Genomic DNA, 24074 nt, shown 5'->3' with positions numbered 1-24074 from the left:
CAATATGGAATTGAGCGCTCTTTAGGACGAACGCTCAGTATAAGACTGAGCGTTACTTATTTATAAAGTTTCAAATATTTATAAACATCTAAGTTGCCCGAACGCTCAGACATTCAATTGGGGACGCTCGTTCACGAGCAGAATTCTTTCCAAATGAAGGAATCCCATTCTAATTATTTTAAGGAAAATCGAGCGGTCTATGACCGTACGATGACGAGCGTCATTTATAAAAGGGGAGATTTAAAATTTCAGATTTTTCAACCTTAACAGAATTTTCCAGATTTCAAATTTATAAACTTTATAACTTTCATTCCAGATTTAATTCACCTTAAATATCATCATCATATAGATCTCAACATTTTAATCATTCCAACTATACAATAACCATACTCCATTCATACGTAACCAAATCAACATGCATTTCAATCAAAATCAACACATATATAATACATACAAACAGTGCTTGTTCATGACAGATCAACCAAAACCAGAAATCATATCAGATATCAGTAATCTTCCATAACAGCTCAAACTTCAGATTTATTATACATGCAAAATCAGAACATATAACATACAGTATAAATTAAACATATAAGCTCCCCTTACCTGGTCTAGCAGTGAACTCCCTACGCGAACGTTTGTTAACTTGTCCCAACAAAATTTCCTACCCGCAACGTGATTCTCAAGTGTTTCACTAACTCTAACCAAAAAGAACGAAGGAGAACTTAGTGTATATTCTAACATGCAGCTGCATCAAGTTCGCATGCAACTCAGAAAAGGGTTTCTAGGGTTTGAAAGCTTACCGGATGCAGAATTCTAATATGTTCGGTTCCAGTGAAAGCTCACGACACCGTGAACGATCCTACGGTTTCTGAAATGGAAGCAGAGATGTTGATGGTGAGTTATCTTAGAGAGAAGATGAAAGGTTTTAGAGAGAAGTTGAGAAATGGCCAGGGTTTCGTGAGGAAGAAGGTGAATGCATAGAATGGAGTGAAGTGTTTTCAGAGAAATCATTTTCTCTTCCTCGTCAAACGGTCGTGCACTCCCGCACTGCCACCTGGATCCCACTACAGCTTTTAGAAGCTTCTAACGTGACAGATGGCATGCGTGCATGCAGCGCTTGGTGCGTTTTTAATGCACTGAGTGTGTGACGTGGTGCGTGTTTCAGAGAATGATGTGGCACGGTTTTTCAGTGCACAGCAGAGGGAAAAGCATATTTGAAGTGGGCTTTAATGAGATAAGCATTGATTATAGTGTGCATTAATTTGATTTAACACAGAATTATTATTGCTAATTATATAGGGTTTTACATTATGTATTTCTCTTCCAACTTCTACACTAATTCAAATAGTACACTGAACTGTCTTTTAATAACTTAATTTTAACATTGTGCAAAAATAGTTACTTTTTCATAGTTTAGTTGATAACACTTTAATTTATATTTTTTTTATCTATATTTCATATTTTAAATATATATTTATTGTTGTCGCAGTAGTGTGAAATATATATCGTATTGATTCTTATTTTGGCAGTGATAGGCTGCAAGTTGACGGTCAAAGTATGTTTTTTTCAGTTCTAAATATGGCAACAAAATCGTCCATTGTTTCGATCTTAATAGTTCCGTAGAGTTATAAGTCTGTTCTGAATGAAACAGTTGAGAACAAACTAAGAGAAAATGGTGGAAGATTCCGTTTTCATTACAGTAGAATCTAAGGCAGACAATTAATTTGGATCATTACTGACTTTCCCATGCATGCATGGTGAAGGTCAAAAATCACAAGCACAAACTACTAAACTGAGAAAAAGGATTTGGAAAATCACAGAGCTTTTTCCTCTATAAATGGACACCAAATATACAACATGAAACACAATCCATCATAATCCAAGTAAGCCATTAAAGCCAAGAAGGATAATAAACCAGAAACCATGTCAACTTTTAACTTGTACATCACACTCTTAGTTTCTTTCTTACTTTCTTCTTTCGTTTCTAGTTATTCTGGGATTGGTGTTCAACTTTGGTGCAACCAAACCCCAAATCCTCAACCATGTGAGTATTTCTTGACCAACAGCCCCACTCACCAATACAAATAAATCAACCAAATATCTGATTTCCTCCAACTTTCACTTCAACTTGTTCAAGAACGTGCACTTATAGCCCATGCTAACACTCTTTCACTGGCTTCAAAATGCCGTAATCCACGTGAAACAGTTGCCTGGACTGATTGTGTTGAACTTTATGAACACACCATCCTTAAAATCAACAAAACCTGACCCTAACACCAAGAGCTCCCATGTTGATACTCAAACATGGCTCAGCACAGCTCTCACTAACCTTGAGACATGCAAAGCTGGGTTCTACGAGCTTGGGGTTCAAGACTATGTTCTCTCTTTCATGTCCAACAATGTTACACAGTTGTTGCGCAACACTTTGGCTCTTAATAAGGTTGACTATGAAGAACCAAGTTACAAAGATGGGTTTCCAACATGGGTGAAGCCAGGTGACAGGAAATTGTTGCAAGCTTCTTCTCCAGCTTCTAAGGCCAACGTAGTGGTGGCAAAAGATGGTTCTGGAAAGTACACAACAGTTAGTGCAGTCATAAATGACGCACCAGTGAGTAGCAGCGGAAGGTATGTAATATATGTGAAGGGTGGAGTGTACAATGAACAAGATAAAAGCAAAGAATATAATGTTGGTGGGTGATGGGATTGGAAAGACCATAATCACATGTAGCAAATGTTGTAAAAGGGCTGACAGAATCACGAACAAAATTTCTTCAGGCGTGTAGAGTCATTGTCCTTAAGGACTTATCCGCGGTGTGTTGCGCAAGTCTCTCAGGATACAACAGAAACTTTCCAAAATATTTCTGAGAATCTCAGAACTAGTAAGGATCTCTCAAAAGAGTATAAAAATAACCCAGAATAATTTTAGAAGAGAAAAAAAGCTAAAGAAGGAAACTCAGAAAAAAGGAGAATGAGAAAGACTGAATTTGGTGTGTTTTGGAATGAAGGAGGAGCTCCCTATTTATAGAGCTAGAAAGAATAAAGAAAATAAAAGAAATTAAAAAATCATAAATGATTTAATTAAAAAAAAATTTGAACGTTGAAAGAAAATGAACGTTACCACCCAACATTCCAAAAATCAAGCTCACAATTTAATGGTTTTAAACCACACATTAACTTTTACAATAATATAATATTAATATATTATAACAATCCCCCACATATTGCAAAAGAAGTTGAAAGAAAATTCTTTTACTCAAATAGTTCAAACACTAAAAGAAAGATAAGAAACTTTTATTCTGGATCTCATAGGATGTAATGCATAAGAGCTGGTATAGCAAGCTATATGAACCAGTCTTAGATTGAGATATTTAACACACAGTGTAGTTGGTATAGTAAACTATATGAACCAAAGACAATTGACGTGTGTTAGAGGTTTATCAATCATAATACACCCCCACAATCCTATAGGCAGCACTATGTTCAGCATAACCTAAGAACATAATCACAAGTTTTAGAGCCTATTTTCCTTTTCTTAGGATCAGGTAACATTACCTTAGCTAGGCACCCCCACACTCTTAGATATTTAAGGTTAGGTTGGTAACCTTTCTACAACTCATAAAGAGTTTTACCGGTTTTCTTATGGGGTATTCTATTTTGTAAAAAACATGCAGTAAGCAAAGCTTCTCCCCAAAGGTTATTAGGTGCACCAGAACTAACAAGCATAACATTCATCATTTTCTTAAGGGTTCTATTTTTTCTCTCAGCTACTCCATTAGACTAAGGTGAATATGGTGGGGTCACTTCATGAATAATTCCTTGTTTAACAAAAAATTCATTAAACAGTACATACTCACCACCTCTATCTGATCTAATCCTCTTAATTTTCTTATTCAACTAATTTCTACTTCTGCTTTGTAGGTTAAAAACACATCAAAGGCTTTATCTTTATGTTTGATTAAGTAAACTTTGGTGTATCTAGAGTAATCATCTATAAAGGTCACAAAATAATATTTACCTCCTCTAGACATGGTTTGTTTCATATCAGCTAGATTAGTATGAATTAACCCTAACAACTCAGTTTGGCGTTCTACAAAAAAACATGTTTTCTTTGTTAATTTAGATTCTACACATATATCACATTTACTACTCTGTTTATCATGCATATTAATCAATCCTAGTCGTTGTAATTTCAAAACATAAGAGGAATTCACATGTTCTAATCTAGCATGCCATATATCATACGAGTCAACAATATAAGCAGAAGAACTTGATTCATTAATATTTTCAGAAACATTTAGAATGAAGAGTCCTTGATCACAACATCCCTTCCCCATGAAAACATTATTTTTTGTCATAATGATCTTGTAATACTCAAATGACACTTTAACCCCCACCTTTCCCAACAGTGCTACATAGATTAAATTAACTCTGAATGATGGCACATGTAGCACATCACTCAAGGCCAGAGTCTTTCCAGATGTGAGTCTGAGAAGAACTTTTCCTTTTCCTAGAACAGGAGTGCTGCTGGAATCACCGAGGTAGACGTGTTCTTCTCCATCCCCTACACTAGTGTAAGAGGTAAAGGCACTTCTGTTTGCACAAATATGCCTGGTAGCACCAAAGTCTACCACCCATTTGCTCACATTGGTCATCATATTTACTTGAGAAACAACCGTAGCAATAGTGTCATCTCCTTTGGCTATATTTGCCCTAGGAGGATTGTCGTTTCTCACTCTATGCCAGGTGGGTTTAGATTCATTGGGACGGGATTTAAGAAAATTATTTTTCATTTTGTGATCAGGTTTGTGTACATACCTTTTTGGAGCAGCAACAACTCCATATATGTCTAAAAGGGTGGAAACGCGTTCTTGCCAGCGTCGGAAGTTCTGTCCAGAGGAAACCTCAATTTTAGACACGTCCGTAAGTGATTTTGCAAAGACCGTTTGGGTTCCAAGAACAATGGTTTGGCTCTCCGAAAGGCATGTTGTTGACGTCAGTCATAAGTCCTTAAGATTATTGTAAAAGGGCTGACAGAATCACGAACATAATTTCCTGAGGCGTGTAGAGTCACTGTCCTTAAGGACTTATCCGCGATGTGTTGCGCAAGTCCCCCAGGATACAACAGGAACTTCCCAGAATATTTCTGAGGATCTCAAAACTAGCAAGGATCTCTCAAAAGAGTATAAAAATAACCCAAAATAATTTTAGAAGAGAAAAAGAGCTAAAGAATGAAACTCAGAAAAGAGAAAAATGAAAAAGACTGAATTTGGTGTGTTTTGGAATGGAGGAGAAACTCCCTATTTATAAAGCTAAAAAGAATAAAAAAATAAAAAAAAAATTAAAAAATCATAAATAATTTAATTAAAAAAAAAGTTGAACATTGAAATCCAAAAATCAAACTCACAATTTAATGTTTTTAAACTACACGTTAACTTTTGCAATATTATAATATTAATATATTATAACAGCAAAAGTGTTGGAGGGGCACACGACCTTTCGTTCAGCAACTGTTGGTAAGCAAAAACAATAAACTTTTTCTTAATTAGTTACTGATCGCATCTGGTTTACCAATTTCTTGTTGATAAAAAAGAGTTATCCAAGGATGAAGCATTTAATATCATATATAACTTTTGCAGCTGTTGTTGGAGATGGATTTATAGCACAAGACATCACGTTTAGAAACACTGCTGGTGCAGCAAATCACCAAGCTGTTGCACTGCGTTCTGGATCAGACCTATCTGTATTCTACAGATGCAGCTTTGAAGGTTATCAAGACACGCTGTATGTGTATTCTGATAGACAGTTCTATAGAGAATGTGACATATATGGCACAGTTGACTTCATCTTTGGTAATGCAGCTGTGGTGTTCCAAACCTGTAACCTATATGAAAGAAACCCTACAAATAAAGTCAACACAATCACTGCTCAAGGAAGAAGCAGTGATTTTAATATATCCATTTATTTGTTATAATATGTCTTTTTCTACACTTATGATTTTAATATATGGTTGTTGTTTAATTTCTGAATGTTTCTCGATATAAGAAGAGATATCTTCATTTAATGGATCAATAAATGTTATTTAGTTGGATTGATTTCATTTTATTTTGTGTTAATGTTTTATTTACTTGCAGTTTTTTATATTGTATATTTTTCTAAAAATGTACATATTTTTTTGTTCTTAATAAAAAAAACAGTAAAATCATATTACTTTCAAAAATATATATAAATTAAAAGGGAATAAATTTTGTAAGTATTTGAAACTAATATTTGTAACAGTATGTTTGTAATCTCTTATCCATCGTATCACTCAATACAATTAGACGTATTTTTTAAAGACAAGTTGAAGTTATATGTTAGATTGGACTAATGTTGGAATATATCGATGTAATGGGTTGTAACCCACGAGTTAATCTGGTTCATTATGGGTTTGAGTTGGGTTAAGTTTAAAAAAAAAATTTCAGGTTAATTTTCCTGATTGAACTCGTGGTGAGTCAGGTTGGCTCATCAACCCACCTAATTTAATTTAATTTAATTATTTATTATTTTATGTTTCAATATTATTAGTTAGCATTTTTTTTATTATATTGTAGATGAGCATAAAAAAAGATGTTTCTAGACTCTAATATTATAAATGGAAGAGTGATACAAAAATTATTAATATTAAAAATTTATTTGTTCGTCTTTTGTGTTTGTTTTTGGATTACGCTTCGATTGTATGATATTTTTTTTATTATTTTGAATTGTATTTGGAGTTTAACATTATTTTAGAGTGAAATTTATTTAAATTTGAATTAAAAAAATTATATCTTTTTTTAATTTTAAAAACAAATTATAATTAAGTAAGTTAGTGAGTCAACCCGTTTAACCCACCAATATATGGTGGGTTTGAATTTTTTTAGCTCGCTAATAAGTCAGCTGAGTTAGGTTGGTTCACTAAGTGACCAACCTATGGTGGGTCGAGTCGGGTTAACCGTTTTGACAGCTCTATGTGAGAAATATACATTTTTAAATAATTAAGTATTTATAATAGTTTTTTACTTAAGAATCAACTTCGTGTATAGTTTAATTATTAGTTATTGTAAAAATGAAAACTTTTTGCATTGATGTATGTAAAATAAATCAACCTAATTTATAATATTACAGTTCAATGACAAAATATTATTTAATTTATAATAAGTTTATGGTTAAAAGTACAGTTTAGTAATAAAATAGTTCACTAAATTTAACAGCAATGTATTATTATAATACTTTTTATACATAAAAAAACTAAAAAACATATTTAGTTTTTAAAAGAATAAATTAATATTATTTTACTTAGATTAAATAAGACCAAATTGATTTATATTGATATTATTTTTCTTAAAATATATTTTAATTAGAGTTGTAATGTGTTTACAATTTAATTGTATAATTTAAAGATTAATATACTATGCAATAAATCACATTAACTATATTTTATGGCTTAATACCTCTTTTTATCCCTCTTTATAAGGGAAATGTTCAAGTTCGTCCTACCTTTTTTAAAAAGTTCAATGTGGTCCCAAGTTGTGAAAAAAGTGTCCAATTAAATCCTTTTTGGTCACGGCGTTAAATATTTAACGATCCAGCTGACAGCGTGGAGTGATCTGTGCAACGTGGCTGTTTAGGTTTATAACGTGGTTGCATAAGGGATAAACTTGTGATTTTCATTAAAGTCCACATCAGGTTCATCTTCCACCTCCACCAATCGTGAATTTAGGGTTTCTTCCCTCCACTCCTTTGTCCACCACGACACTCAGAGTCATGTGCCGCCGTCTCCTTCTTCCTCCCCCTCTCCCTCTCCTCCCCACAAAACCCACCAGCTTTCCAAGCACGCCTCTCCCTCCCACTCTGATTCCGCCAGCTCCCACCTCCATTTCCATCCAACTCCGATGATCTCTCTCCAAAATCTTATTTCCCTGGTTATTCCATAGCAAGATCATATTAAATGATAAAGATTAGTGTTTCGTGTTTAATGGAATGGAGATAAAGCATTTTCTTTCATGGAATTGATTGAACTTGGGATTGTAGTTGGTAAATGAATCTTATATGATATGTTAACTCTGTTTTGTTTCTGTTCTTTTTTTGATTTTGTTTCACCGGTCTTTATCCCCGTTAAAGACCTTGCCAACTACAACAATCTCTCCATTGAGGCGTGGCTCTAAGAACGTAGATCCTGATGCTGTATCAGTTTGTTGCCCACAATGTATGCAGAACTGCGAGCGAGAAGTAGCACAAATGTTGAAAGAAACTAAGAAATCAAATATTGAACTCAAATCAGAGGCAAGAAGAAAATCAGGTACTGTTTGTGGGTCCTGACAGAATTGGCAAGAAGAAAATCCTCACTGCAAATGGTTTGCCAGAGGACCTCAGGTACCTCTCCAAGGATGTGAGAGAAGAAACCCTAAATTTAGGATTGGTGGAGGTGGAAGAAGAAGATGATGTGTCAACAAAATTTTTTTTTTTAAATTCAAAATTGACACGTCACCATGCCACGTAAGAGAAAAAATGAACAGCTCATAAAGTTTAATCCAGAGGAGCAGTTTCATCGTTAGATATTTAACGCCGTGACCAAAAAGGATTTAATTGTACACTTTTTTCACAAGTTGGGACCACATTGAACTTTTTAAAAAAGGTAGGACGGACTTGAACATTACCCCTTAAAGAGGGACCAAAAGAGATATTAAGCCATATTTTATTCTAAATATTAAGTATTGTCTGCATATAATCTCTTACAATCAAAATAGTTTATTACTAAACGAGACTGATTCAACATAATATAATAAATTACAAAAACAGAAGATATTTTAAAATTAGCGCCATTGAGAAAAAACTTTATAATGTGAGTAAATGTAACATCCCAAAATACAGTAATTACCATAATCCAGAATTTATTACAATTAACAGTGAATCAACGCAGTCTTTCCATTAATAAAACGAGTTCAAAAGCCGAACGGCTTAAATACAGAAATAACGTGCACGAAACGGAAACAGGGTGATTCTAGAACGAACGGTTTTACAAAATAATGAACCGAACGTTAAAATAAAAACTAATCATCTACACTCCTATCATTAACGAGCGCTTTAGGGCTCGGCCTTGACTTCCACCTCGACAAGATTTTCTTCTTCGATGACGTCTTCCAGAGTGGCCTCGCCTTCTGCTCACATCCACACGGATGATCATTGCAAGACAGGACGAACGTACATGGACAATTTGACAACACAAGGAAAAACGAAAGGGTAAGCTTATATAATTTAATTCATAAAATCAACACATACATTTTATCATTTCAATTCACACATACAGCCAGTCACTTAACATAGAATAACATAGAAATATTTATATATATATATAAGACAGACCGTCCGGACTGTATGAATCTGTGTAGTTACAAGCGTCCTTGCACCCGAGTGGTGTAGTAACTGGGATACACCAAACAGCTGCCACTCGAGGTCAGTCCGTTCTTACGTCGCCCATGTTAACTTATGGACTAAGGACCTCCTGCCGTTCCCACGCATGACATACTTCCTCTACATGAAGATAGTACTCACGGAACATCAGGATGGACAGCGAGTCTTAACTTATCCACAGTCATACTCTACCAAATTTAATATTAACATATCTGAGACGTTCCTCCTTGGAACGCTCGTCCAAATTCCATAATCATATAATCATTTAATATAGTGTTCACACTGAAATTTCTTGTAAATTATCCTCATTCTCATCTTTAGATTTAAGAGTATAAAAAAACGAACGTTCCGTCCTTTGAAGAATTAGGACGAACGTCCAAATAAGGAACTGGATGGACGAACGTGACTATCTATTTGGTCAGTTAAATGAACTGACTCAATTGAAGGTGTACTGATACTTAGAAAAATTTCATAATAAAGATCTTGGACCAGATTTAATATAAGAAGGATGATCAATAATACTTAGAAATTTTCTTTGAAGAAGTTTGCATATGAAGGACCGATACTAGTATTTGAACGAACGTAAGAAGATGAATATTTTAATACTTGAACGAACGCTATTTTTATCAAATGGTTATTCAACATTACGAGCGCTTGGTATGAGACCGAGCCCCGTTTATGACGAACGCTAGGTATAAGACCGAGCGCTATTTAGGACGAACGCTTGGTATAAGACCGAGCGCTATTTAGGACGAACGCTTGGTATAAGACCGAGCGCTATTTAGGACGAACGCTTGGTATAAGACCGAGCGCTACTTATTTCAGTATTATTTAATTTAAGGTGTACGACATCTCTATGCTGAGCCGAACGCTCAAACATAGTAATTCGAAATAGGACGCTCGTTCTGAAACCGAATTCTTCCCAAATGAAAGAATTCTACTCTAAGTCTTTTCAGGGAAACCGAACGGTATAAGACCGTACGATAACGAGCGTAATTTATCATAGGGAGTAGATTTACGTTTCATATTGTTCTTCTATCTTAACTTGATATTTCTCATACAATTCATACTTTATAGTTTCATATCAATATAAATTTCCAGACTTTATACGAATCACATTAATCATACATAATCATACGTATCAAACATGATCATACATAACAGCCAACATATACTCTATTCATTCAGTTCACCATTAATCATACATTTATGCCCAGACACATACATTCATCCGTTCATCAACAGGCATGCATTACCATCAATCATACCACAAAAAAAATATGAATTAAATACATAAGCTTCCCTTACCTGGATAGCAGTGTACTCCCAAAAAGCAAGATTTAGTGCTTCCTCTAACAACTTCCTACCCTCAGGTTTCGCTCAACAGTTTCCACTTAATCTAAAACACCAGAAATCGGAATAACTCAGACCTAGAACCCATGCATGCAACCAGAACTAGGGTTCGCATGAAACCAAAAGGACGAAAGCTTAGCAATGAGGACTTACCAGTTCCGTTCCAAATTCTGTTCGGATCAGAATGACGCTCACGTCTCCAGGAACGTTTCTACGGTTCTGAAACGTGATCGGAGAAGAAGGTGATGAGTTACAGTAGAGAGAAGTTGGGAGGTTCTAGAGAGAGAAGTTGGAGAAAATGAAAGGTTTGGTTCTGAGGAAGAAGAAGAGTGCGTGCAGGTGAGAGATTTTCCAAAAATCCAGATTTTGTTAATCCCACATTCGTTCGAACGAACGTCTCCCAAGTCGACACCTGCACACCCACTTCTGAACTGGAAGCTTCTCTCGCGACAGGTGGCGTGTGTGCATGCGGTGCAAAGTGCGTTTTTAATGTTTCAGAGAAGTGACGTGGTGCGTTTTTCAGTGCAGAAGTGGTTTCAATTACCCTGAGCAGTGACGTGGCGTGCGTATTAATGGTGATGTGACAGGAAATTTGCAGAGTTAATTTTCTGGGTCTCACAGTAAATATCCAAATTAGTACACAAAACATGAGAATAATGATGCATAGATTTGCATAAATTTTCATATATATATATATATATATATATATATATATATATATATATATATATTGCATCATAATTATGTTGGAATGTTAATTCTTCTAACTAGTAAAATACCCTTTTCAACAATGTTCTTCCTGTTTTTCCAAAATGGCCAATGACTTCCCTTTTAACACTTCATCTTTTCTTCTAATCACTCTGATAAACTTCAACCAATGTTCAATAATTCTAACTTATCACTCTCTTTTGGCCACTGTTTTATGAGAGATAAAGTGATAATTGATGGACAAATTTGTAAGCACCAAAATATGATGTCACAAACTTGTTTCACAATCGGCAAGTATGACCGAATCGTTCAAGTAATAAAACTTGGTAAGACCAAGTATCGTTCTTCCCAAAGGACTCACGGCCTAGTTTAGTTATGTGGTTTCTTGATTAACTAAGACTTACAAACGAAATATTTGAGTTTAAAATGCAAGACAGAAAATAAACATGTATGCATGAATTTTGATCAATGGCAAAGACAAAAGATAAACACTTTCAATGGAATATATGAATGAATATGTTGTTGGGGGTCAATTTCATCTCATCCACTCTCATATATTTTAGGAATTCAACATTCAAATCATCATTGTTAATGCCACTCTCTAATGTACCATTCTAGATGGCTTCTCCCTAATCAAATAGTTCATACAATTCCTAGCATTCCTAATGATTAGTTCATGAGTGCAGGAGCTTAAAGGCAACCAATAGAATATTGTCAGTATAATATTGGGAGAAATTCCCCGGATCTAGACTTCCCCGTACGTGTCCGTATCGACAAAACCAATAATCATGCATTAGAATGAGTTAAACAATGCAAGCATTGAGCAAAGAGGAAAAACCCTAACTAATGATGAAAGAAAGCATATGTCTTAATTCAAAGATGTACTCAACAGATTCCATATATGAGAGCTTCAAGAGATTACATTGATTCCCCAACAAACATACAAGGTTTAGTTCACCATATTCATGGTGAACCTAGATGAATAACAATGAAAGTATGAAAGAATAAACCCAATAAAGTGGAAGAGGTAGCCTGAGCATCCAAGATCCTCCTTCAAAGGGGTGAAAGAGAGAGTGTTTGCCTCGTTTCTGCCAAAGATCCTAACTATAGGACGTGCAAGCCCTTATATACTAATCTAGAGTTACAAAAGATTACAAAAGTCCAAGCCCAAAAAGTGCCGCTCAGCGGTATTTACCGCTCAGCGGTGATTGCGCGTCTTCTTTCTTCCCCTCAGCGGCCATTTGCCCCTCAGCGGTTCCAACGCCACCTCTTGAGTGCCGCTCAGCGGTAGTTTGCCGCTGAGCGGTGCCTTCGACTTCTCTTTTTGCACTCTTTCTTGTCTTTTCTAATGTCCTCTCTCTCATTCTTCACTTCTTTCACCAAATTCACCTCAAAACCTGCACAAAAACACTCAAATCAAGCATAAACCTGTCCAGCTCTCTTATTTCTGAAAATATAAACAAAATGCATGATTTCAAGCTAGTTTCTAAGTCTAAAGGTTGCTTTTAGTATCACTTTTAAGCATGAAAATAACAGTTTTTCAACTGTTATCACAACCCCAAACTTAGAACTTTGCTTGTCCTCAAGCAAACAAAATGTAACTCCATCTCCAATCAATTCATATGATGGTTCACTCATTCAAAATCCTCTTTTCAAGATAAGTAATAACTTCACTCAAACTTATGACCAAGAGTTAATTCAAGATGTGCACATGCTTTAGTGTTCACAAAGTCATTTAAGTTCCAACAAATGCTATTTTTCATGAATGATCAATCAATTAAGCATGGATGTTCATGTGCTTATGGAATCTTTCCTCACTAGGTAAAGTGTTTCACTCAACACACAAGTGTATAAGAGGTAAAGTGTTTCACTCATTCACTCCACTATCACAATGTCACATGAATCAACTTTGCCTTTCATTTTACCACAATCAAAAACATTCACAAGCATGCATCATCACAAGGACTTTTCAATGGCTTATAATGTGGCTGGGCTAACAAGAAAATTGGTTTTTCTGGATCACAAAATCCTTGAGTTAAGAGAATCATAACAACACAATTATTCTTATTCATTCCCAACTTTCTTTTGCCTTTTTTTTTTTTTTTTTTTTTTTTGCATTTGCATTGAGCTTTGCTTCTTTTTCTTTTCTTTGCTTTTTCTTTGCATATTTTTACTTTTAGCTCTTAGCTCAATGCTTTTCCTTTTTCATGTTTCCCCAATAACCCCAAACTTGAACATTTAACAATACCACACAAGATCTTCTACTTAACTCAAGGTAAAGATTTTCAATCAAGGGTGTTCAGTGTATGTTTAAGGCTAAGGGTTCAAAGGATAGAACACAACGTGTTCTCTTTTAGTAGGCTAACTTTATGAATTTGGCCAATAAAATAGGTTTCAAAAACACGGCCTTTGATCATATGATGCAAAACAAGCAATTTATTCAATCATAGAAAACCTGGGCAAAGTCATTCATGCTTTCAAAGTAATAGCATTCAACAATAACAACTCTGGAGCTCAAAACCTCACATATAAGCTCATTCACATTTGACATGCACATCCTGCTTAATTTCACAATCACAATCATGATATTATGCATTTGTTCACAAAGCTTGTGAATCACCTGTATAAGCATTTTAATGTGCACATCACCTCAACATCAATCAATCAATAAGCATCATTCAATCATTACTTATCACACAATCACAGTTAATAGCAAACCATCATAAGGAACCAGGTGTTCAATAGAGTACATCAAACCCTAATCTAAAAACAAAAACAAATAAGTTCAGAAAACTTAAACCACAAAAGCATAATCATATGATAGCATTCATCAGTAAATGCTATCTCAGCTCCTCATCAGTCCGAGCTCTCTGTATCTTCCTCTTCCTCTTCATCATCATCTTCATCAAATGCATCCTCCTCCTCTGCTTCATCTTCCTCCATATCTCTGGCTGAAGCTTCAGCTGCTCCAGCTCCTCCATATACTGGTTCTTCTGGCCAAGCTACCACATTATGGAATTCATCCATAGTCCACCTGTGTGCTGGAGGGGTATCATACATCCCCACTATCATCTCAGCCGTGGCCACCTGCCCTCTGTGGATGGACTGCAACTGAGCACCTATAAGAGACATATACATGTCCCTCATCTGGAATGGTTCTGCCTCATGAGTATCAGCAGAAGTCCTGCCCTGTGCTGGCCTTCTCTCTCTACGAGCCTGGCGTGGTGGAACTGGCTGGGCTGCCTCCTCACCTCCACAGTACTGTCTGTAATAGGCCTCATCTATAGCTTTTCTTGGCCTCTCAAATGGTGGAACAGAAGTGTCCACCCCAGCTAGCTTGCAAAGGTGAGTGATCAAAGAAGGATGTCCCAGTGGTGCTTTGTTGTTTGAGGTGTTAGCACACACACTAATCTCATCAGCTATCACCTGCCCAATATTAACATTCAAGTTTCTGATAGCACAGTAGATGAAGAGTGCCCTGCTAAGAGTAATATCTGACACATGTGAACATGGCTGAATGTTGGCATGAGAAAATGCCATCCAATACTTTGCAAGAGGAGTCAAATCTGTCCTCCTAATATTAACCACTGAGCCAGATCTATTCCTTTGGAAGTGTCCTCCAGGTATGCACAATACTCTCTCAACATCCTCAAAGTCAGCACCTTCCTCCATGCTAAGAGCAAACTGGCATTGCTCACCAGCCCACACAGTATCCAGAAAGTTATTGATGGAGTCAGGATCATACCTGATAGCATGGCCTCTAACATAGCCCAAATAATTCTCAGCTGGATAATCACCAATCTTCTTTGCATTGGTGTAGAATTCTTTCACCACAGCTATGTTGGCAGGTGATGGATAAGTGGCTAGCTTCCCCCAATCATTCCCTAACACTTGCTCTCCAAATTGAGGAGCAAAGTTAGGTATCATTCCAACCTTTCTCTCCATTAGAAGTCTCCTGTCCTGAACCACCCTAAAGTGCTTCTCATGTTTCCTAGAGAGGAACCTGCCATTATGGGGCTGCTCTGGTTCCTTTTCCTTTCTCTTGGTTGCCATGGTTTTCAATCTCTTTCCTGAAGAGGATGCCATTCCTGCATTCAAACATAAATCCAAAACCACAGAACATGATGTTAATCATTAGTAAACACAAAACAAAACTCCTTTTGAAGCTAAACCACCGCTGAGGGCCAGAATTTCCCCTCAGCGCCACCAGTGCCACATTCAAACACGCAACAAACCAGAAAAAGCAAATCTGGCAGAGTGCCGCTCAGCGGTAAATGCCGCTCAGCGGTGATCTGCAGATTTTTGCAAATCTCGTTTTTAAACTGTCCTAACTCCACCCAAATGCAATTTTCAGTTTTCCAGTTCATAATCAAGCAGTTTAATCGGTTCAAACATCAAATATATCATCAAATCATGCATAGAAATCAAAACCCCTAAATATTCATGCTTTGACAATCACAGTCAATTTCAAAAACCCTAGAATGAACAAAATGCATTTTACTTACTTGGGTGGAGATGGTAGATGATATGAGAATGCTTCCAAACTAGAATGCTCTCTTCCAACCCCAAACTTTGATAGCACACTAGTGTAAAAGTGAGTGGAAGAGAAATTTTCTAAAGAGGGAAGAGTGAAAAGATGTGGAAAACCTAGGAGAAGGTGTGTGGAAGTGTTTGTGCAGAGAGAAGTCTGGAAATAAACCCTAAAACACAGCTTGGGGTATAAAAATACCCTAATGGGCTCGGGTCCCGCTAAGGGGAACTAAAGCCCAGTCTGCGAGAGTACCGCTCAGCGGTAAAATACCGCTCAGCGGCACTTTCGTGATGTGCTCCTCTCCTTCTTTTCTTGACCTACGTGCCTTCCTAGCATACCCCTCATAGGTTCCCTGCAATTCAATGTTAAAAATGCTTATGCAAATCCTAAAAATAAACAAACAGAAAACAATCAATCAACTGGGTTGCCTCCCAGGTAGCGCTTGTTTAATGTCACGAGCCTGACCCAAATTCCACCAGCACCCATTAATAGATGCAAAATTTTCTTACCAACACCCATCAGCAGGTGTTACAAACCTAGCATCCTTCAGTAGATGCTTAACCACCTAGCATCCTTCAGTAGATGCTGGATCCAACAAAAATAATTACAGAATAATATCCACAATTTAAAAGTTACAAAACCAAATCAAAAGTTTTTAAATCCACTGGGTTGCCTCCCAGCAAGCGCTCTTTTAACGTCATTAGCTTGACCCAGTAAAGCTCATGTTCCTTCTTCTTTTTCTTCTTTCTACTGAACTTCTTCAGAAATTTGATCAAACCAGGAACCTGTTGCAATGTCTCAATCATAGGAACTTTAATCTCCAATTTCTTGAAGATTTCCATAAAGCACTTGAATTTCTTTTCCTTCCTATGATTCTTCTTTAGATGAGGATGTGATTTTTCATGTGATTTCTTCTTCTTTCCTCTCATCTTCTTTTTCTTCCTTTTTCTCTCCCTAAATTTTCTCTTTTTCTCTTCTTTTATTTTTTTCTTCCTTTCTCTTTTTCTCCTCAACTTCTTTATCTTCACACAAATTTTCTTTCTCTCTTTTCTCTCAACCAATTCTTTTTCTTTTTCTTCATCTTTATCTTTCTCACTCAACTCTTCTTTCTCTTTTCTCTCTACCCTTTCCTCATCTCCCTCTAATTTTTCCTCATCAAGAATCTTGTCACTTTCAGTGATAATGACTTGCCCTTCCTCCTTAAGGTTAACATCAGTATTAACATCATCATTTAATATCTGACTGATGTGACGAAGTTGCATCTCCATTCTTTTACATGATTCTTCAATGCTTTTCTGAGTAGAGTCGGAATTTTTCAAAAATCGTTGAAGGGTGTCCTCCAACCTATCCAAACTTCCTGATAGAAAGGGTTGTTGCTGCCATTGTTGTTGTGGTTGGTTCTCAAATTGTCCAGCAGCTTGCCAAAATTGGCTTTGATCCATGCTTGAGTGAGGTTCCCACCATTGGTTGAGATTACTTTGGTAGAATTGAGTGCCCCTATAGTTAAACTCTTGACCAAATTGCATTCTGCAGACATTAGGCACAAAACCCTAAAAACAATTGTTAGCACAAAAAGATAGAGAAAAAACTAAAGATTTAAAAGATATAAGAAGATAAAAGATTTAGAAGATAGAATCAAATAAAATAAAACCTAATCTAAAAAATAAAATCTAATCTAAAAGATAAAATAAAATAAAATCTAACCTAACCTAAAAGATAGAATAAGAATAAAATAAAATCTAACCTAAAAAGATAAAAAAATAAAATCTAATAAAATAAAATAAAATCTAATCTAAAAAGATAAAATAAAATCAAATAAAAACCGAAAAATAAAAAAAAACAGAAAACAGAAAAACAGAAAACAGAAAAATAAAATAAAAATTCGAAATTAAAATAAAATCTAATCTAAAAAGATAAAAATAAAATCTAACCTAAAAGATAAAAATCAAATCTAAAAAGATAAAAAAAAAAAAAATAAAAACAGAAAAAATAAAAACAGAAATTCAAAATTAAAGTCAAAGGTAATCAATAATCACACAAATTAACCAGTTAAACCATGAATCCCTGGCAACGGCGCCAAAAACTTGATGGACAAATTTGTAAGCACCAAAATATGATGTCACAAACTTGTTTCACAATCGGCAAGTATGACCGAATCGTTCAAGTAATAAAACTTGGTAAGACTAAGTATCGTTCTTCCCAAAGGACTCACGGCCTAGTTTAGTTATGTGGTTTCTTGATTAACTAAGACTTACAAACGAAATATTTGAGTTTAAAATGCAAGACAGAAAATAAACATGTATGCATGAATTTTGATCAATGGCAAAGACAAAAGATAAACACTTTCAATGGAATATATGAATGAATATGTTGTTGGGGGTCAATTTCATCTCATCCACTCTCATATATTTTAGGAATTCAACATTCAAATCATCATTGTTAATGCCACTCTCTAATGTACCATTCTAGATGGCTTCTCCCTAATCAAATAGTTCATACAATTCCTAGCATTCCTAATGATTAGTTCATGAGTGTAGGAGCTTAAAGGCAACCAATAGAATATTGTCAGTATAATATTGGGAGAAATTCCCCGGATCTAGACTTCCCCGTACGTGTCCGTATCGACAAAACCAATAATCATGCATTAGAATGAGTTAAACAATGCAAGCATTGAGCAAAGAGGAAAAACCCTAACTAATGATGAAAGAAAGCATATGTCTTAATTCAAAGATGTACTCAACAGATTCCATATATGAGAGCTTCAAGAGATTACATTGATTCCCCAACAAACATACAAGGTTTAGTTCACCATATTCATGGTGAACCTAGATGAATAACAATGAAAGTATGAAAGAATAAACCCAATAAAGTGGAAGAGGTAGCCTGAGCATCCAAGATCCTCCTTCAAAGGGGTGAAAGAGAGAGTGTTTGCCTCGTTTCTGCCAAAGATCCTAACTATAGGACGTGCAAGCCCTTATATACTAATCTAGAGTTACAAAAGATTACAAAAGTCCAAGCCCAAAAAGTGCCGCTCAGCGGTATTTACCGCTCAGCGGTGATTGCGCGTCTTCTTTCTTCCCCTCAGCGGCCATTTGCCCCTCAGCGGTTCCAACGCCACCTCTTGAGTGCCGCTCAGCGGTAGTTTGCCGCTGAGCGGTGCCTTCGACTTCTCTTTTTGCACTCTTTCTTGTCTTTTCTAATGTCCTCTCTCTCATTCTTCACTTCTTTCACCAAATTCACCTCAAAACCTGCACAAAAACACTCAAATCAAGCATAAACCTGTCCAGCTCTCTTATTTCTGAAAATATAAACAAAATGCATGATTTCAAGCTAGTTTCTAAGTCTAAAGGTTGCTTTTAGTATCACTTTTAAGCATGAAAATAACAATTTTTCAACTGTTATCAATAATCTTTTGAAAAAGTTTGATGAATTGCGAGATGGTTTTGTTGGTAACAATGAGAATGGTTAAAAGTTAAGCATATAAAAGAGAGATTTTTAATTTAGCAATGATTGAGAGGAAAATATATGTAAAATTTTGTTTTCTCAGAAAAATTATATCTTCACTACCATTTAACAATAGTAATGGAAACTTTTTAATAGTAAAAATAGTTGACATTGGATTGTGAATGAAAAAGAAAAAAAATCACAATCTTTTTTTTAATTAAAAATTTGTAGTTATAAAGAGGTTTTGATTCTTATCAATAGATTATATATATATATATATATATATATATATATATATATATATATATATGACGAGGTATTGGTGATAAAAAGGAGGTTGAATGATATATTCATAAAAAGAAGTAATATGTAAATATTGATTGAAAAATTATATTTGGCGATGTAATGTCCAAATTGTAAAATCTACGAAGAAATTTGTTACGACAACCGGCAGGACTAATACAAAAGTTTCATTATCATCTCTATCTGCGTAATAAAAATTCATTTTATCTTTATTCTTAAATTAAGTGGGTATATACTTTTTGTTACATAATTTCTATGGATAAAAGGTATATTCATATATCTATATCCATGTTTTTACTTTTCCAAATATCAATTACATCATTTTTATAAAAAAAAGTAAAAATAAAAATCACAACAAAAAATGATATGTAACATCCCAAAAATACACCTATAAACTATACTTAAGGGTCTTTACATTTACAATAAAATAGAACAGTTACAGTAAATAAAGTTAACTTACAGTTATCCTAAAATAATCATAAATTAAAACTTTACAGAAACCTATACTAATACAAATCATAAAAAAACAGATCGATCGGTCATACAAGAGATGTATCAACCGAACGGTCCTACAACAGTATATTACACGAACGGTCCTATACTAAACGTAAAAACAAATACAAGACCAAACGATCTTATTCTTAGCAGAAAAACCCTCCTCTCCTGCCAGCGCATGCTCCAGAATATCTTCTGCACACCCTGCTCACACCCAAAGGGTGATCATTGCAATGATAAGGACGACCGAACGGACCACATGACAAGACAGAAAAATAAAGGTAAACTAGTGTAATTTATATAACTATGTAAACATTCATTTCATACAAACACATAAAACAATCATACTTCTACAGAAATCACACCAACATATTATAACCGACCACTTTCACTTTGACTGTCCGGACTGTATGAATTATGTAGCTACGACGTTCTTGCACTCGTGGAAAGGTAATCTAGAAAATCATCAGAATTACCATAGCTGGAAACCCAAGCAGCCACACGAGGTTAGCCCTTCATCCCTCACTGTAGCTAGAAACCCAAGTCTACACATGAGTTTAGTCTGATAGTTGGAACCCCAAGCTATACGCAACCAGGCCTCCTGTTATTCTCACCATATGCGCCACCATTCTCTACTTGAGACTCGATGACCATTAGAATGTCAGGATGAACGATAGCTTAGTCTGATCATATTCATACTTTACAATTCCATAACCATTTCTGAGATATTCCTCCTTGGAACACTCGTTCATATCCATATAGTACAAATCACATCATACTTCTTTATATCAATATTATTCCATTCATATCACATTTTAAATACCATAACTCATTAACAACATATTTCCTCATCCATAACACCTTTAAATAACTTCAAACCGAACAATAAAACAACATCACCATTGAGCACAACTGACTCAGAAATATCAACACTTATTATGAATAAAATCTGACGATAGAACACCCCCATATGCGAACAGGACCGTACGGGATATTGTTTCCTTATGGTGAACATGACCGAACGGTCATGTAAAGAATGAAACTCAAACATGAGCCGAACGCTATTAGCTTGATCAGAGTACTATTGAATTAGACCTAACACTTATTGATTAATACTGACCACTAGTAGACCATACCGAACACTATTATCTTAGACAAATCACTATAGGCTTGAGCTAAACACTGAGGACTTATGTCAAACGTTATAACTTGGCTAAACACTTTAGTTGAACCAAATACTTATTGTGAGACAGAACATTTCTCGTTATTCATAAGCTATAACCGAACGATATTTAATAGACATAACCTAAAAGAATTGACTGAATACTATAGAACATCTATAATTAGACATAACCAAATACTAAAGCCCATAACCAAAAGCTAAGAGCTTAGACCGAATACTACAAGCTTAGTTCAAACCCTCTTAGTTTCAATTTCAATTACATAATTTGGTAATATGATGAGACCGAGTACTTAGTTCACCATTGAGCACTACTGAAACCGAGTGCTGGCCGAGCACTACCGAGACCGAGTACTGGCATCTAGCCGAGCACTACCGAGACCGAGTGTTGGCATCTGGCTGAGCACTACAGAGACCTAGTGTTGGCATCTGGCCGAGCACTACCGAGACCGAGTAATGGCATCTGGCCAAGCACTACCAAGACTGAGTGGTCACTAATAGTTACAATATATGACAGATCAAACATTATATTAAATTAAAAATCAACACTAGACCGAGCGGTCATTAATTAAGAATCCACAATAGTAGAACTCAGTTAAGACCGAGCACTAGAGAAAAGTCGAACGGTCAATTAAAGACCTTCAGCAAACTACAAAGTTCTGTAGAATAACTGCAGAATTATGATCACCCCAAACCTTACCAATTTCACTCGGCCATTGAACCATATCATATAGAAACTCCAAACCTCATGAACATAGCATATAGTAGTCTACACCCAAACTCATCGAACATCAAACAATTCAACTTCACATACATGCAACATCACCAAACAACAGTTTCATACATCAAAACTAAGTAATTAAGTTAGCTAGCTTCCCTTACCTCTTAACCGAACCGAACAGGTCTACCACTTCAGAAATTTGCTCCTAATGCTAGAAAATCTCAAGAACCTATAGTTCTCCAATTTGCTATAATAGACCAACCCAAATACCAGAAAAGTGATTAGAAATAAGAAGAAGAAGCTGATGAACACATGCAACCAGAAACTTGGCTTGCATGTGCCCAAAAATAGAATTTCTAAGAAGAGGATGAACTTACCAACTTTAAGTTTGATTTTGATCAGTGGAAAACAATGATCTTGACTCCTAGTTAGCTTAAACAGTGGTTGGTTGAAGAAAAGATTGAAAGGGGATGAAGAATTTCTAGAGAGAATGAGGAGAAAAGGTATAGGCTTGAGTTTTAGAGAGATGCATATTTTTTAGAAAATGAGATGAGTTGTGGTTTGGGAAATTCTATAAAATGCTCACTCTCTTGTTTTTGAGACATTTGTCACTCCCTTCGAGATGTCATTTTCAGGGTTTGACATGATATTATCAAAATATTCAATATTAAAATAATATATTTTCTTTTTTTCAGGGTATCAAATATTAAAAAAAATATTATAATTATATAAATATTAAATTAGAGTATGAAATAATAACTACAAAGTTAAAAAAAAATTATAAATACTAAACACTTACACAACTAATATTCCATAATAATCAAAACATTTATTAATTTTGCAAATGATAAATGATAAGTGTTTCACTTTGATTCGATCAACCTAGACATAAAAAAGAAAAAGTAAAATTAAATATGATATGATAAATAAAATTGAAAAATTTAATTACTAGAATATAATATACCTTTATCATTAGATATTTTAAGAATTATGGATATTTTAAGTTACCTAATAAATTATGGATATTTTAAGTTACCTAATAAATTATGGATATTTTAGTAGTTTAAAGAGGTATGAGAATGGGGATGAATATTGGGATGAGAACAAAGAGATTCATACATACTCATCTTCCTCACCATACCCAATTTAAAAATCAGGTACCCACATTCATTCATATATCCAATTAGTGCAGAGATTCCCAGTATAAAAGAAATGTGTTAGGATAATATCCACCAGAACAAGGTTATTTGTCATCTTTAGATGATACCATGTTTAACAAAGATTGAAAGTCTATCTACACTGTGTTTACTTTTTTATGATAATAACGAGTAACAAAATTATTATTGTTGTTATTATTAAATATAAATATTTTTTATAATGTTATCGTAAGAAGCTTTTATTTATTTTATAGATAACTTTTAATTAAAAATGATTTCTTTTTTAAAAAAACAATCAAATAAAAAAAAGTTTATTTTGAGTTATGGTGTCTCCTTGGTGGTGAAAATGTGGAAGAGTTGGTGTAAAAGTTCAACTATCTAAGCCTGAAGTTGTGGAGACTTCATTAGTGTAGTCATTTGACTACGACTAGTGAATTCCTTAAAATGGTTAAGGAAAGATAATCAAACAATCTTAGTTGAGACTTACCATGAAAGTGTTAGGTAATGATTAAGTTAACAATTTCAAGATTGATGGAAGATAAAGTTCCCAGGTTTAAGGGAGTAGTTAGTAGGTTTGCAAGTGATGAGTTAAACCAAGATGTTGTTGAGGGATGGTTACATGTTAGTGAATTAGAAAGTGAAGATGGTATCATAATTAGTTTTGTTGTTGCAAAAATTGAAAGTTCTAGTTTGGAAGTGGGATCACATTGTTATGAACTTTGTTATCCATTGGCTTAAGTCAGTAAGAGA

General features: G+C 35.0%; 1 pseudogene; it reads left to right on the top strand.

Annotated features, from left to right (window-relative positions):
• Positions 1-1926: 1926 nt before the first annotated feature.
• Positions 1927-24074, top strand: part of LOC148191023 (pectinesterase 2-like) — a 55185-nt pseudogene continuing 33037 nt past the window's right edge.

The sequence above is a fragment of the Vigna umbellata genome, chromosome 11, assembly GCF_029865625.1.
Source record: "Vigna umbellata cultivar VRB3 chromosome 11, Vumbellata_1.0, whole genome shotgun sequence".
NCBI classification, from domain to species: Eukaryota; Viridiplantae; Streptophyta; class Magnoliopsida; order Fabales; family Fabaceae; genus Vigna; species Vigna umbellata.
Note: the sequence above shows the minus strand (reverse complement) of the source record. Positions and strands in the feature narration are given on the sequence as shown.